The sequence below is a fragment of the Atractosteus spatula genome (genome assembly GCF_055471065.1).
Source record: "Atractosteus spatula isolate fAtrSpa1 chromosome 16 unlocalized genomic scaffold, fAtrSpa1.hap1 SUPER_16_unloc_2, whole genome shotgun sequence".
NCBI lineage: Eukaryota > Metazoa > Chordata > Actinopteri > Semionotiformes > Lepisosteidae > Atractosteus > Atractosteus spatula.
Window position 1 is genome coordinate 1,669,760 of NW_028296632.1, and position 15,874 is coordinate 1,685,633.

The 15,874-nt window shown below is 43.4% G+C and overlaps 11 non-coding genes across 11 annotated transcripts; all 11 read right to left on the minus strand.

Moving 5' to 3' along the window:
• Positions 1–1,049: 1,049 nt before the first annotated feature.
• On the minus strand, positions 1,050–1,123 carry trnai-gau (transfer RNA isoleucine (anticodon GAU)). Its single transcript has one exon. It is a non-coding gene; the product is annotated as a tRNA-Ile (tRNA).
• Positions 1,124–1,681: 558 nt separating this feature from the next.
• On the minus strand, positions 1,682–1,752 carry trnag-gcc (transfer RNA glycine (anticodon GCC)). The gene has a single exon. It is a non-coding gene; the product is annotated as a tRNA-Gly (tRNA).
• A 2,206-nt stretch (positions 1,753–3,958) lies between these two features.
• On the minus strand, positions 3,959–4,040 carry trnas-aga (transfer RNA serine (anticodon AGA)). The gene has a single exon. It is a non-coding gene; the product is annotated as a tRNA-Ser (tRNA).
• A 1,444-nt stretch (positions 4,041–5,484) lies between these two features.
• trnai-gau (transfer RNA isoleucine (anticodon GAU)) lies at positions 5,485–5,558 on the minus strand. Its single transcript has one exon. It is a non-coding gene; the product is annotated as a tRNA-Ile (tRNA).
• A 558-nt stretch (positions 5,559–6,116) lies between these two features.
• On the minus strand, positions 6,117–6,187 carry trnag-gcc (transfer RNA glycine (anticodon GCC)). The gene has a single exon. It is a non-coding gene; the product is annotated as a tRNA-Gly (tRNA).
• A 2,206-nt stretch (positions 6,188–8,393) lies between these two features.
• Positions 8,394–8,475, minus strand: trnas-aga (transfer RNA serine (anticodon AGA)). Its single transcript has one exon. It is a non-coding gene; the product is annotated as a tRNA-Ser (tRNA).
• Positions 8,476–9,919: 1,444 nt separating this feature from the next.
• On the minus strand, positions 9,920–9,993 carry trnai-gau (transfer RNA isoleucine (anticodon GAU)). The gene has a single exon. It is a non-coding gene; the product is annotated as a tRNA-Ile (tRNA).
• A 555-nt stretch (positions 9,994–10,548) lies between these two features.
• On the minus strand, positions 10,549–10,619 carry trnag-gcc (transfer RNA glycine (anticodon GCC)). The gene has a single exon. It is a non-coding gene; the product is annotated as a tRNA-Gly (tRNA).
• A 2,207-nt stretch (positions 10,620–12,826) lies between these two features.
• trnas-aga (transfer RNA serine (anticodon AGA)) lies at positions 12,827–12,908 on the minus strand. The gene has a single exon. It is a non-coding gene; the product is annotated as a tRNA-Ser (tRNA).
• Positions 12,909–14,352: 1,444 nt separating this feature from the next.
• trnai-gau (transfer RNA isoleucine (anticodon GAU)) lies at positions 14,353–14,426 on the minus strand. The gene has a single exon. It is a non-coding gene; the product is annotated as a tRNA-Ile (tRNA).
• A 557-nt stretch (positions 14,427–14,983) lies between these two features.
• On the minus strand, positions 14,984–15,054 carry trnag-gcc (transfer RNA glycine (anticodon GCC)). Its single transcript has one exon. It is a non-coding gene; the product is annotated as a tRNA-Gly (tRNA).
• Positions 15,055–15,874: the final 820 nt, after the last annotated feature.

Below are 15,874 nucleotides of genomic sequence, written 5' to 3' on the forward strand. Positions count from 1 at the left end.
TTAAGGGTTGCTTCATGTGGGAATGATAAAGTCTCCCCGTCCGGACAAGAAAATGGCACTTTGTTAAACACAAAAAAACAATCAACAACAGACAAATGTCTACAAGCATTTTAGAAGCCGCACTTGAAATAGCTCTTACATTCGTGTTAGACGCAGGAATCGCCTTTTTATTGACGCTCTTACGAACGCCATGGAAAGCAAAACAAAGCAAAGCAGAGCAGAACAAAACGAACAAAATAAAACCCTTATGTCCTGCACTTGAATATAATGCCGTTACGTGCCGAAGCGGTATTGGACGTCATCCTAGCACTGCAACCCGGGGCGTACGGTATATGGGAACGAGCACACGTCACGAATCGTCTCTAATCACTCCCTGCACTGTAAGGCGCCTTGAAGCGTGCACCCTCAACATTCATCTTTGCGCATCTGTGAAAGGTAAACTCTTGAGCAAACTCTGAACCAGACGCTCAAACTCCAGCTAGGATTAGGGGTAGCATTCCCACGCTACTTGAACACTTTGTTTACGCTCAGTGCTGGATTTTGGGAACTTTAGGACGAGTGGGACTTTTCTCCTATCTGTCAATTCGTTTTGTTTTGGAGACTCTTGGCTGTCTGTGTTGTATAGTGCAGCGTGAAGAAAACGTTTTCGAAAACTGTGCCGGCTCAAAAGTTGTAAGAAATCCTCTCCAGCTCTTTTAAGTCTCTTCAGTTTTGTCATTTAAAGTGAAACTAGATGTATAACTGGAGCCTCACTTATGCAAATGGTGAGGCTCCAGTTCAACATCTAGTTTCACTTTATATGACAGAAGTACGTCAGACTGCGCCGGACTGGGGGATCACTTACGGTTATTTTTACCATCTTAAACATTTGAAATCCTCCCCTATGCAATTGTGACACTTCATCTTGGCTCCACCTAGGACACTCTTCAATCTTCCATCACTTCTCTCTTTTCCTGCAACACTCTCATCTGTTGGTAGTATGTGGCGTCTTTGCATTACCACCAATCTCACCACAGCAACAGGTTTTGGCAAGAGAGGAGGAGACTGCCTGGCCCGAACGGGGATCGAACCCGCGACCTTGGCGTTATCAGCACCACACTCTAACCAACTGAGCTAACAGGCCTCGTGCCCCCTGTCCTCTCTGTGCTGCAAAAAATGGAATTCAGGGAAGTTTCTTTTGTCCTTCTTTGAATAGAAAGCCCTGCGATTCAGTGTACGGGCTTTCTCGTGCTGTTTAATGGTTCTTGTAACCCAAATCCTACACTGGCCTGAAGTGCCCCCCCATTTCACAGCATTTTTCAGCTGATTTCAAATGTACCTAAAGGAGAAGCATTATTGAAGACCATCAATTACCAAGAGCTTTTGTCAAAGGTTTTGGTGGTCACTTTTAATGACCACAGAGAGCTATGACCTCGGTTTTACATCTCATCCAAAAGACGGCGCCTTTTTACCACACAGCGTCTCCGTCACTATACTGGGGCATTGGGACCCGCACAGACCTCACGGTGAGCGCCCCACCCCTGGCTCCATTAACACCGCTTCCAGCTGTAAGCTTTGCTTTTCCCTGTAGGTCACCCTCATCCGGGTACTGACCTGGCTCACAGCTTCTAAGCTTCAGTGGGTTTTCAGTTGCGAGTTGAAAGGGGATGCAAGTGATGGAGCCACTCGCTGCAAAAGCCACTGCATTGGCCGGGAATCGAACCCGGGCCTCCCGCGTGGCAGGCGAGAATTCTACCACTGAACCACCAATGCACGCTGCAAGGCTCTACAAAAAAGACGCTTTTTTACCACTCTGTGCTGGATGTTGTGTCCCAAGGGAACTTCTGGACGAGTGAGAATTTTCTGCTATCAAAATTTGGTTTCGGAGACTTTTGGCAGCCTACAGATGCAGCCATTCAAAATGCGCGGGCGATAACGCATTATTTTGCGGTACGCTGTACGCAGTCTACCGCAAGCTACCGGTAAATACCGCGAGTTACCGTAAATTCTCCTATAATACGACAAGCAAAATAATAGTATCCGGAATTTCCGCAAGGTGGAGCTAATAAAGCTCAACCTCTCATGTTTGAGCTGTGGCCATCAAAGTCTTTAACGAAGATATTACTAATAGTATTAATAATGAATGACCTTGGACAAGCTGTAAGTGTAAACTCAAAGTATTGCCCTGGTCAACATTCTTTTTTTCATTGACCGTCTTTGTAAAAGTAACACCACAGCATTTCGCAATCACGCATTTGTTTCCAATCATGCAAAGTACAGTAATTTTTGAGAATCGATTCACCATGCCTTTCACATGCTCATAAAAGAGATTGATTTAGGAACATAAACATATTACCGTATGAAAACTGTACTGTATACAGTATGTATATGTATATTTAATGTCTTAACTGTGCCCGTTTAAGTATTGAATATTCATATCTAATTTTACCACTGAAGGGAAATCTTAGTAGCTGAGCATAAAAAGAATAGGAGCATACTGCAACGCGTGTGAAGGCCATAAACGATATTAATTTTGGAACATAAACATAGAGTATATGGCTGGTCTCGGTACTTTAAAGAAAACATACACGAAACATGGTTTCATTATGACCAGAATCGGTCTTGAGATATTTTTAACTTGATTTACAGTATTTGAGAGGTATGTCTTAACACCGATACTACAGTGCTTAAGTACTGCTCACGCATATATTTCTAGGTTTATATTATGCATTTCATACGGTCAAATTACTTTTGAGCAACTAATAAGAAGCGCGAAACGGTATGCGTTTTAGTTTCGTTTTGTGCTGGGACCCGTGGATTGCTTAGAGATATCAAGTACATACAAGTCATTTTTTAAATGTTGTAGTTCGTCTTGAAAAAATGTTACGAGTACATCATCTATCAACAATTACACAGGTTCTGTTTCCATATTGCGGATTTTGGTTACGTAATATTATTTTCTAGATTTCACGTTGTGAATATATGATTTGGGCAAACAGAGCCGCAAAGAAGTACATTATGGGTTGTTGTTGTTTTTTTTGCAGTTTTATCTAGAACAAGCGATGCTTAAACCTTTGTCTGATTCTTGTGAAACTATCCACACGACAGTTACAGTACCTAGGAGTTGACTTCAGTGATGTCACTGATGGGATGTTTCTAAAAATCCATCCTCTGTAAAACGTCTTCTCTAGTTGTCCTGCATATGTATTCGCTAATGAAGCTGTGTGTTCTGAGCCTGGATCTCTACATTTCTGTATGAACCAGCTTAGAGGGCTAAAGACAGCTTGTGTTTAAATTGAGTGTAAGGCAATTTATGCTTCTAAAGTCATGGTCAGCATTTATTATTGTACTGTGCTGTAAACTTGTTTGTGTGCCTAGTCACATTATTTTATAGCGTTTTTATAGTGTTATCAAATCCGGTGGCGCTGTGTGTTAGTTTCCTGACTCCCATGTCACATGGTCTGTGATTGAAACCTGTGAAACCGGTTTAATTCGTCACAGCCAGCACTCCGGCAGAGAGGGGGTTGTACTCGTAAAGTAGAAGCAGGCGAGATTTCCAGCGAAAGACACCTCCCCCCCACCCTCATACGATTCGCATTGTAATTACACATTGTAATTGTATTACACATTGTACACATGCTTAAAGAGAAGAGAGAAAACGCAAGCCTTCTTCAGGTGTGAGGGTCTTCTGCTCAGAATGAACTTGAACTTTATTGCCATATGTAACCGGTACTGGTACAATGGAATTCTTACTTACAGAAGGTCTCTCGATTGTAAAACAAGTGTAAAAAACAAGACAAAGTGCAAACAGTGCATCAAGACAATGTACAAACAAACAATAGACAATGTGCAAGTAAACATGTAGACATTTCTTTCCAAGGCAGCGGGTACAAGCGATCTCGCGTTTTAAAACCACCAGGAAAAGCAGAAAGGCACTTTTCCTTGCTTGCGCCGGCACACAACAACGTGAGGAGGACACCGTAGTCGGCAGGATTCGAACCTGCGCGGGGAGACCCCAATGGATTTCTAGTCCATCGCCTTAACCACTCGGCCACGACTACAGCGCGCGCCGCCGTTGTTGCGTTCTTGCTACAATCTCACATGGATCGCGAGGCGCCGGCGGAAACCTTTTTCAAAGTCGTTCTCCATTAAAAAAAAAACCTTTCCAAAATACAAGCCTTGCAGACAGACACGCCTCAGAGGACTTAAGGGTGGCTTCATGTGGGAATGATAAAGTCTCCCCGTCCGGACAGGAAAATGGCACTTTGTTAGACACAAAGAAACAATCAACAACAGACAAATGTCCACAAGCATTTAAGAAGCCGCACCATGTTCTTGCTACAATCTCACACGGATCGCGAGACGCCGGCGGAAATCTTTTTCAAAGTCGTTCTCCGTTAAAAAAAAAAAACCTTTCCAAAATACAAACCTTGCAGACAGACACGCCTCAGAGGACTTAAGGGTTGCTTCATGTCGGAATGATAAAGTCTCCCCGTCCGGACAGGAAAATGGCACTTTGTTAGACACAAAAAAACAATCAACAACAGACAAATGTCTACAAGCATTTTAGAAGCCGCACTTGAAATAGCTCTTATATTCGTGTTAGACGCAGGAATCGCCTTTTTATTGACGCTCTTACGAACGCCATGGAAAGCAAAACAAAGCAAAGCAGAGCAGAACAAAACGAACAAAATAAAACCCTCACGTCCAGCACTTGAATATAATGCCGTTACGTGCCGAAGCGGTATTGGACGTCATCCTAGCACTGCAACCCGGGGCGTACGGTATACGGGAACGAGCACACGTCACGAATTGTCTCTAATCACTCCCTGCACTGTAAGGCGCCTTGAAGCGTGCACCCTCAACATTCATCTTTGCGCATCTGTGAAAGGTAAACTCTTGAGCAAACTCTGAACCAGTCGCTCAAACTCCAGCTAGGATTAGGGGTAGCATTCCCACGCTACTTGAACACTTTGTTTACGCTCAGTGCTGGATTTTGGGAACTTTAGGACGAGTGGGACTTTTCTCCTATCTGTCAATTCGTTTTGTTTTGGAGACTCTTGGCTGTCTGTGTTGTATAGTGCAGCGTGAAGAAAACGTTTTCGAAAACTGTGCCGGCTCAAAAGTTGTAAGAAATCCTCTCCAGCTCTTTTAAGTCTCTTCAGTTTTGTCATTTAAAGTGAAACTAGATGTATAACTGGAGCCTCACTTATGCAAATGGTGAGGCTCCAGTTCAACATCTAGTTTCACTTTATATGACAGAAGTACGTCAGACTGCGCCGGAATGGGGGATCACTTACGGTTATTTTTACCATCTTAAACATTTGAAATCCTCCCCTATGCAATTGTGACACTTCATCTTGGCTCCACCTAGGACACTCTTCAATCTTCCATCACTTCTCTCTTTTCCCGCAACACTCTCATCTGTTGGTAGTATGTGGCGTCTTTGCATTACCACCAATCTCACCACAGCAACAGGTTTTGGCAAGAGAGGAGGAGACTGCCTGGCCCGAACGGGGATCGAACCCACGACCTTGGCGTTATCAGCACCACACTCTAACCAACTGAGCTAACAGGCCTCGTGCCCCCTGTCCTCTCTGTGCTGCAAAAAATGGAATTCAGGGAAGTTTCTTTTGTCCTTCTTTGAATAGAAAGCCCTGCGATTCAGTGTACGGGCTTTCTCGTGCTGTTTAATGGTTCTTGTAACCCAAATCCTACACTGGCCTGAAGTGCCCCCCCATTTCACAGCATTTTTCAGCTGATTTCAAATGTACCTAAAGGAGAAGCATTATTGAAGACCATCAATTACCAAGAGCTTTTGTCAAAGGTTTTGGTGGTCACTTTTAATGACCACAGAGAGCTATGACCTCGGTTTTACATCTCATCCAAAAGACGGCGCCTTTTTACCACACAGCGTCTCCGTCACTATACTGGGGCATTGGGACCCGCACAGACCTCAAGGTGAGCGCCCCACCCCTGGCTCCATTAACACCGCTTCCAGCTGTAAGCTTTGCTTTTCCCTGTAGGTCACCCTCATCCGGGTACTGACCTGGCTCACAGCTTCTAAGCTTCAGTGGGTTTTCAGTTGCGAGTTGAAAGGGGATGCAAGTGATGGAGCCGCTCGCTGCAAAAGCCACTGCATTGGCCGGGAATCGAACCCGGGCCTCCCGCGTGGCAGGCGAGAATTCTACCACTGAACCACCAATGCACGCTGCAAGGCTCTACAAAAAAGACGCTTTTTTACCACTCTGTGCTGGATGTTGTGTCCCAAGGGAACTTCTGGACGAGTGAGAATTTTCTGCTATCAAAATTTGGTTTCGGAGACTTTTGGCAGCCTACAGATGCAGCCATTCAAAATGCGCGGGCGATAACGCATTATTTTGCGGTACGCTGTACGCAGTCTACCGCAAGCTACCGGTAAATACCGCGAGTTACCGTAAATTCTCCTATAATACGACAAGCAAAATAATAGTATCCGGAATTTCCGCAAGGTGGAGCTAATAAAGCTCAACCTCTCATGTTTGAGCTGTGGCCATCAAAGTCTTTAACGAAGATATTACTAATAGTATTAATAATGAATGACCTTGGACAAGCTGTAAGTGTAAACTCAAAGTATTGCCCTGGTCAACATTCTTTTTTTCATTGACCGTCTTTGTAAAAGTAACACCACAGCATTTCGCAATCACGCATTTGTTTCCAATCATGCAAAGTACAGTAATTTTTGAGAATCGATTCACCATGCCTTTCACATGCTCATAAAAGAGATTGATTTAGGAACATAAACATATTACCGTATGAAAACTGTACTGTATACAGTATGTATATGTATATTTAATGTCTTAACTGTGCCCGTTTAAGTATTGAATATTCATATCTAATTTTACCACTGAAGGGAAATCTTAGTAGCTGAGCATAAAAAGAATAGGAGCATACTGCAACGCGTGTGAAGGCCATAAACGATATTAATTTTGGAACATAAACATAGAGTATATGGCTGGTCTCGGTACTTTAAAGAAAACATACACGAAACATGGTTTCATTATGACCAGAATCGGTCTTGAGATATTTTTAACTTGATTTACAGTATTTGAGAGGTATGTCTTAACACCGATACTACAGTGCTTAAGTACTGCTCACGCATATATTTCTAGGTTTATATTATGCATTTCATACGGTCAAATTACTTTTGAGCAACTAATAAGAAGCGCGAAACGGTATGCGTTTTAGTTTCGTTTTGTGCTGGGACCCGTGGATTGCTTAGAGATATCAAGTACATACAAGTCATTTTTTAAATGTTGTAGTTCGTCTTGAAAAAATGTTACGAGTACATCATCTATCAACAATTACACAGGTTCTGTTTCCATATTGCGGATTTTGGTTACGTAATATTATTTTCTAGATTTCACGTTGTGAATATATGATTTGGGCAAACAGAGCCGCAAAGAAGTACATTATGGGTTGTTGTTGTTTTTTTTGCAGTTTTATCTAGAACAAGCGATGCTTAAACCTTTGTCTGATTCTTGTGAAACTATCCACACGACAGTTACAGTACCTAGGAGTTGACTTCAGTGATGTCACTGATGGGATGTTTCTAAAAATCCATCCTCTGTAAAACGTCTTCTCTAGTTGTCCTGCATATGTATTCGCTAATGAAGCTGTGTGTTCTGAGCCTGGATCTCTACATTTCTGTATGAACCAGCTTAGAGGGCTAAAGACAGCTTGTGTTTAAATTGAGTGTAAGGCAATTTATGCTTCTAAAGTCATGGTCAGCATTTATTATTGTACTGTGCTGTAAACTTGTTTGTGTGCCTAGTCACATTATTTTATAGCGTTTTTATAGTGTTATCAAATCCGGTGGCGCTGTGTGTTAGTTTCCTGACTCCCATGTCACATGGTCTGTGATTGAAACCTGTGAAACCGGTTTAATTCGTCACAGCCAGCACTCCGGCAGAGAGGGGGTTGTACTCGTAAAGTAGAAGCAGGCGAGATTTCCAGCGAAAGACACCTCCCCCCCACCCTCATACGATTCGCATTGTAATTACACATTGTAATTGTATTACACATTGTACACATGCTTAAAGAGAAGAGAGAAAACGCAAGCCTTCTTCAGGTGTGAGGGTCTTCTGCTCAGAATGAACTTGAACTTTATTGCCATATGTAACCGGTACTGGTACAATGGAATTCTTACTTACAGAAGGTCTCTCGATTGTAAAACAAGTGTAAAAAACAAGACAAAGTGCAAACAGTGCATCAAGACAATGTACAAACAAACAATAGACAATGTGCAAGTAAACATGTAGACATTTCTTTCCAAGGCAGCGGGTACAAGCGATCTCGCGTTTTAAAACCACCAGGAAAAGCAGAAAGGCACTTTTCCTTGCTTGCGCCGGCACACAACAACGTGAGGAGGACACCGTAGTCGGCAGGATTCGAACCTGCGCGGGGAGACCCCAATGGATTTCTAGTCCATCGCCTTAACCACTCGGCCACGACTACAGCGCGCGCCGCCGTTGTTGCGTTCTTGCTACAATCTCACATGGATCGCGAGGCGCCGGCGGAAACCTTTTTCAATGTCGTTCTCCATTAAAAAAAAAACCTTTCCAAAATACAAGCCTTGCAGACAGACACGCCTCAGAGGACTTAAGGGTGGCTTCATGTGGGAATGATAAAGTCTCCCCGTCCGGACAGGAAAATGGCACTTTGTTAGACACAAAGAAACAATCAACAACAGACAAATGTCCACAAGCATTTAAGAAGCCGCACCATGTTCTTGCTACAATCTCACACGGATCGCGAGACGCCGGCGGAAATCTTTTTCAAAGTCGTTCTCCGTTAAAAAAAAAAAACCTTTCCAAAATACAAACCTTGCAGACAGACACGCCTCAGAGGACTTAAGGGTTGCTTCATGTCGGAATGATAAAGTCTCCCCGTCCGGACAGGAAAATGGCACTTTGTTAGACACAAAAAAACAATCAACAACAGACAAATGTCTACAAGCATTTTAGAAGCCGCACTTGAAATAGCTCTTATATTCGTGTTAGACGCAGGAATCGCCTTTTTATTGACGCTCTTACGAACGCCATGGAAAGCAAAACAAAGCAAAGCAGAGCAGAACAAAGCGAACAAAATAAAACCCTCACGTCCAGCACTTGAATATAATGCCGTTACGTGCCGAAGCGGTATTGGACGTCATCCTAGCACTGCAACCCAGGGCGTACGGTATACGGGAACGAGCACACGTCACGAATTGTCTCTAATCACTCCCTGCACTGTAAGGCGCCTTGAAGCGTGCACCCTCAACATTCATCTTTGCGCATCTGTGAAAGGTAAACTCTTGAGCAAACTCTGAACCAGTCGCTCAAACTCCAGCTAGGATTAGGGGTAGCATTCCCACGCTACTTGAACACTTTGTTTACGCTCAGTGCTGGATTTTGGGAACTTTAGGACGAGTGGGACTTTTCTCCTATCTGTCAATTCGTTTTGTTTTGGAGACTCTTGGCTGTCTGTGTTGTATAGTGCAGCGTGAAGAAAACGTTTTCGAAAACTGTGCCGGCTCAAAAGTTGTAAGAAATCCTCTCCAGCTCTTTTAAGTCTCTTCAGTTTTGTCATTTAAAGTGAAACTAGATGTATAACTGGAGCCTCACTTATGCAAATGGTGAGGCTCCAGTTCAACATCTAGTTTCACTTTATATGACAGAAGTACGTCAGACTGCGCCGGAATGGGGGATCACTTACGGTTATTTTTACCATCTTAAACATTTGAAATCCTCCCCTATGCAATTGTGACACTTCATCTTGGCTCCACCTAGGACACTCTTCAATCTTCCATCACTTCTCTCTTTTCCCGCAACACTCTCATCTGTTGGTAGTATGTGGCGTCTTTGCATTACCACCAATCTCACCACAGCAACAGGTTTTGGCAAGAGAGGAGGAGACTGCCTGGCCCGAACGGGGATCGAACCCGTGACCTTGGCGTTATCAGCACCACACTCTAACCAACTGAGCTAACAGGCCTCGTGCCCCCTGTCCTCTCTGTGCTGCAAAAAATGGAATTCAGGGAAGTTTCTTTTGTCCTTTGAATAGAAAGCCCTGCGATTCAGTGTACGGGCTTTCTCGTGCTGTTTAATGGTTCTTGTAACCCAAATCCTACACTGGCCTGAAGTGCCCCCCCATTTCACAGCATTTTTCAGCTGATTTCAAATGTACCTAAAGGAGAAGCATTATTGAAGACCATCAATTACCAAGAGCTTTTGTCAAAGGTTTTGGTGGTCACTTTTAATGACCACAGAGAGCTATGACCTCGGTTTTACATCTCATCCAAAAGACGGCGCCTTTTTACCACACAGCGTCTCCGTCACTATACTGGGGCATTGGGACCCGCACAGACCTCAAGGTGAGCGCCCCACCCCTGGCTCCATTAACACCGCTTCCAGCTGTAAGCTTTGCTTTTCCCTGTAGGTCACCCTCATCCGGGTACTGACCTGGCTCACAGCTTCTAAGCTTCAGTGGGTTTTCAGTTGCGAGTTGAAAGGGGATGCAAGTGATGGAGCCGCTCGCTGCAAAAGCCACTGCATTGGCCGGGAATCGAACCCGGGCCTCCCGCGTGGCAGGCGAGAATTCTACCACTGAACCACCAATGCACGCTGCAAGGGTCTACAAAAAAGACGCTTTTTTACCACTCTGTGCTGGATGTTGTGTCCCAAGGGAACTTCTGGACGAGTGAGAATTTTCTGCTATCAAAATTTGGTTTCGGAGACTTTTGGCAGCCTACAGATGCAGCCATTCAAAATGCGCGGGCGATAACGCATTATTTTGCGGTACGCTGTACGCAGTCTACCGCAAGCTACCGGTAAATACCGCGAGTTACCGTAAATTCTCCTATAATACGACAAGCAAAATAATAGTATCCGGAATTTCCGCAAGGTGGAGCTAATAAAGCTCAACCTCTCATGTTTGAGCTGTGGCCATCAAAGTCTTTAACGAAGATATTACTAATAGTATTAATAATGAATGACCTTGGACAAGCTGTAAGTGTAAACTCAAAGTATTGCCCTGGTCAACATTCTTTTTTTCATTGACCGTCTTTGTAAAAGTAACACCACAGCATTTCGCAATCACGCATTTGTTTCCAATCATGCAAAGTACAGTAATTTTTGAGAATCGATTCACCATGCCTTTCACATGCTCATAAAAGAGATTGATTTAGGAACATAAACATATTACCGTATGAAAACTGTACTGTATACAGTATGTATATGTATATTTAATGTCTTAACTGTGCCCGTTTAAGTATTGAATATTCATATCTAATTTTACCACTGAAGGGAAATCTTAGTAGCTGAGCATAAAAAGAATAGGAGCATACTGCAACGCGTGTGAAGGCCATAAACGATATTAATTTTGGAACATAAACATAGAGTATATGGCTGGTCTCGGTACTTTAAAGAAAACATACACGAAACATGGTTTCATTATGACCAGAATCGGTCTTGAGATATTTTTAACTTGATTTACAGTATTTGAGAGGTATGTCTTAACACCAATACTACAGTGCTTAAGTACTGCTCACGCATATATTTCTAGGTTTATATTATGCATTTCATACGGTCAAATTACTTTTGAGCAACTAATAAGAAGCGCGAAACGGTATGCGTTTTAGTTTCGTTTTGTGCTGGGACCCGTGGATTGCTTAGAGATATCAAGTACATACAAGTCATTTTTTAAATGTTGTAGTTCGTCTTGAAAAAATGTTACGAGTACATCATCTATCAACAATTACACAGGTTCTGTTTCCATATTGCGGATTTTGGTTACGTAATATTATTTTCTAGATTTCACGTTGGGAATATATGATTTGGGCAAACAGAGCCGCAAAGAAGTACATTATGGGTTGTTGTTGTTTTTTTTTGCAGTTTTATCTAGAACAAGCGATGCTTAAACCTTTGTCTGATTCTTGTGAAACTATCCACACGACAGTTACAGTACCTAGGAGTTGACTTCAGTGATGTCACTGATGGGATGTTTCTAAAAATCCATCCTCTGTAAAACGTCTTCTCTAGTTGTCCTGCATATGTATTCGCTAATGAAGCTGTGTGTTCTGAGCCTGGATCTCTACATTTCTGTATGAACCAGCTTAGAGGGCTAAAGACAGCTTGTGTTTAAATTGAGTGTAAGGCAATTTATGCTTCTAAAGTCATGGTCAGCATTTATTATTGTACTGTGCTGTAAACTTGTTTGTGTGCCTAGTCACATTATTTTATAGCGTTTTTATAGTGTTATCAAATCCGGTGGCGCTGTGTGTTAGTTTCCTGACTCCCATGTCACATGGTCTGTGATTGAAACCTGTGAAACCGGTTTAATTCGTCACAGCCAGCACTCCGGCAGAGAGGGGGTTGTACTCGTAAAGTAGAAGCAGGCGAGATTTCCAGCGAAAGACACCTCCCCCCCACCCTCATACGATTCGCATTGTAATTACACATTGTAATTGTATTACACATTGTACACATGCTTAAAGAGAAGAGAGAAAACGCAAGCCTTCTTCAGGTGTGAGGGTCTTCTGCTCAGAATGAACTTGAACTTTATTGCCATATGTAACCGGTACTGGTACAATGGAATTCTTACTTACAGAAGGTCTCTCGATTGTAAAACAAGTGTAAAAAACAAGACAAAGTGCAAACAGTGCATCAAGACAATGTACAAACAAACAATAGACAATGTGCAAGTAAACATGTAGACATTTCTTTCCAAGGCAGCGGGTACAAGCGATCTCGCGTTTTAAAACCACCAGGAAAAGCAGAAAGGCACTTTTCCTTGCTTGCGCCGGCACACAACAACGTGAGGAGGACACCGTAGTCGGCAGGATTCGAACCTGCGCGGGGAGACCCCAATGGATTTCTAGTCCATCGCCTTAACCACTCGGCCACGACTACAGCGCGCGCCGCCGTTGTTGCGTTCTTGCTACAATCTCACATGGATCGCGAGGCGCCGGCGGAAACCTTTTTCAAAGTCGTTCTCCATTAAAAAAAAAACCTTTCCAAAATACAAGCCTTGCAGACAGACACGCCTCAGAGGACTTAAGGGTGGCTTCATGTGGGAATGATAAAGTCTCCCCGTCCGGACAGGAAAATGGCACTTTGTTAGACACAAAGAAACAATCAACAACAGACAAATGTCCACAAGCATTTAAGAAGCCGCACCATGTTCTTGCTACAATCTCACACGGATCGCGAGACGCCGGCGGAAATCTTTTTCAAAGTCGTTCTCCGTTAAAAAAAAAAAACCTTTCCAAAATACAAACCTTGCAGACAGACACGCCTCAGAGGACTTAAGGGTTGCTTCATGTCGGAATGATAAAGTCTCCCCGTCCGGACAGGAAAATGGCACTTTGTTAGACACAAAAAAACAATCAACAACAGACAAATGTCTACAAGCATTTTAGAAGCCGCACTTGAAATAGCTCTTATATTCGTGTTAGACGCAGGAATCGCCTTTTTATTGACGCTCTTACGAACGCCATGGAAAGCAAAACAAAGCAAAGCAGAGCAGAACAAAACGAACAAAATAAAACCCTCACGTCCAGCACTTGAATATAATGCAGTTACGTGCCGAAGCGGTATTGGACGTCATCCTAGCACTGCAACCCGGGGCGTACGGTATACGGGAACGAGCACACGTCACGAATTGTCTCTAATCACTCCCTGCACTGTAAGGCGCCTTGAAGCGTGCACCCTCAACATTCATCTTTGCGCATCTGTGAAAGGTAAACTCTTGAGCAAACTCTGAACCAGTCGCTCAAACTCCAGCTAGGATTAGGGGTAGCATTCCCACGCTACTTGAACACTTTGTTTACGCTCAGTGCTGGATTTTGGGAACTTTAGGACGAGTGGGACTTTTCTCCTATCTGTCAATTCGTTTTGTTTTGGAGACTCTTGGCTGTCTGTGCTGTATAGTGCAGCGTGAAGAAAACGTTTTCGAAAACTGTGCCGGCTCAAAAGTTGTAAGAAATCCTCTCCAGCTCTTTTAAGTCTCTTCAGTTTTGTCATTTAAAGTGAAACTAGATGTATAACTGGAGCCTCACTTATGCAAATGGTGAGGCTCCAGTTCAACATCTAGTTTCACTTTATATGACAGAAGTACGTCAGACTGCGCCGGAATGGGGGATCACTTACGGTTATTTTTACCATCTTAATCATTTGAAATCCTCCCCTATGCAATTGTGACACTTCATCTTGGCTCCACCTAGGACACTCTTCAATCTTCCATCACTTCTCTCTTTTCCCGCAACACTCTCATCTGTTGGTAGTATGTGGCGTCTTTGCATTACCACCAATCTCACCACAGCAACAGGTTTTGGCAAGAGAGGAGGAGACTGCCTGGCCCGAACGGGGATCGAACCCACGACCTTGGCGTTATCAGCACCACACTCTAACCAACTGAGCTAACAGGCCTCGTGCCCCCTGTCCTCTCTGTGCTGCAAAAAATGGAATTCAGGGAAGTTTCTTTTGTCCTTCTTGAATAGAAAGCCCTGCGATTCAGTGTACGGGCTTTCTCGTGCTGTTTAATGGTTCTTGTAACCCAAATCCTACACTGGCCTGAAGTGCCCCCCCATTTCACAGCATTTTTCAGCTGATTTCAAATGTACCTAAAGGAGAAGCATTATTGAAGACCATCAATTACCAAGAGCTTTTGTCAAAGGTTTTGGTGGTCACTTTTAATGACCACAGAGAGCTATGACCTCGGTTTTACATCTCATCCAAAAGACGGCGCCTTTTTACCACACAGCGTCTCCGTCACTATACTGGGGCATTGGGACCCGCACAGACCTCAAGGTGAGCGCCCCACCCCTGGCTCCATTAACACCGCTTCCAGCTGTAAGCTTTGCTTTTCCCTGTAGGTCACCCTCATCCGGGTACTGACCTGGCTCACAGCTTCTAAGCTTCAGTGGGTTTTCAGTTGCGAGTTGAAAGGGGATGCAAGTGATGGAGCCGCTCGCTGCAAAAGCCACTGCATTGGCCGGGAATCGAACCCGGGCCTCCCACGTGGCAGGCGAGAATTCTACCACTGAACCACCAATGCACGCTGCAAGGCTCTACAAAAAAGACGCTTTTTTACCACTCTGTGCTGGATGTTGTGTCCCAAGGGAACTTCTGGACGAGTGAGAATTTTCTGCTATCAAAATTTGGTTTCGGAGACTTTTGGCAGCCTACAGATGCAGCCATTCAAAATGCGCGGGCGATAACGCATTATTTTGCGGTACGCTGTACGCAGTCTACCGCAAGCTACCGGTAAATACCGCGAGTTACCGTAAATTCTCCTATAATACGACAAGCAAAATAATAGTATCCGGAATTTCCGCAAGGTGGAGCTAATAAAGCTCAACCTCTCATGTTTGAGCTGTGGCCATCAAAGTCTTTAACGAAGATATTACTAATAGTATTAATAATGAATGACCTTGGACAAGCTGTAAGTGTAAACTCAAAGTATTGCCCTGGTCAACATTCTTTTTTTCATTGACCGTCTTTGTAAAAGTAACACCACAGCATTTCGCAATCACGCATTTGTTTCCAATCATGCAAAGTACAGTAATTTTTGAGAATCGATTCACCATGCCTTTCACATGCTCATAAAAGAGATTGATTTAGGAACATAAACATATTACCGTATGAAAACTGTACTGTATACAGTATGTATATGTATATTTAATGTCTTAACTGTGCCCGTTTAAGTATTGAATATTCATATCTAATTTTACCACTGAAGGGAAATCTTAGTAGCTGAGCATAAAAAGAATAGGAGCATACTGCAACGCGTGTGAAGGCCATAAACGATATTAATTTTGGAACATAAACATAGAGTATATGGCTGGTCTCGGTACTTTAAAGAAAACATACACGAA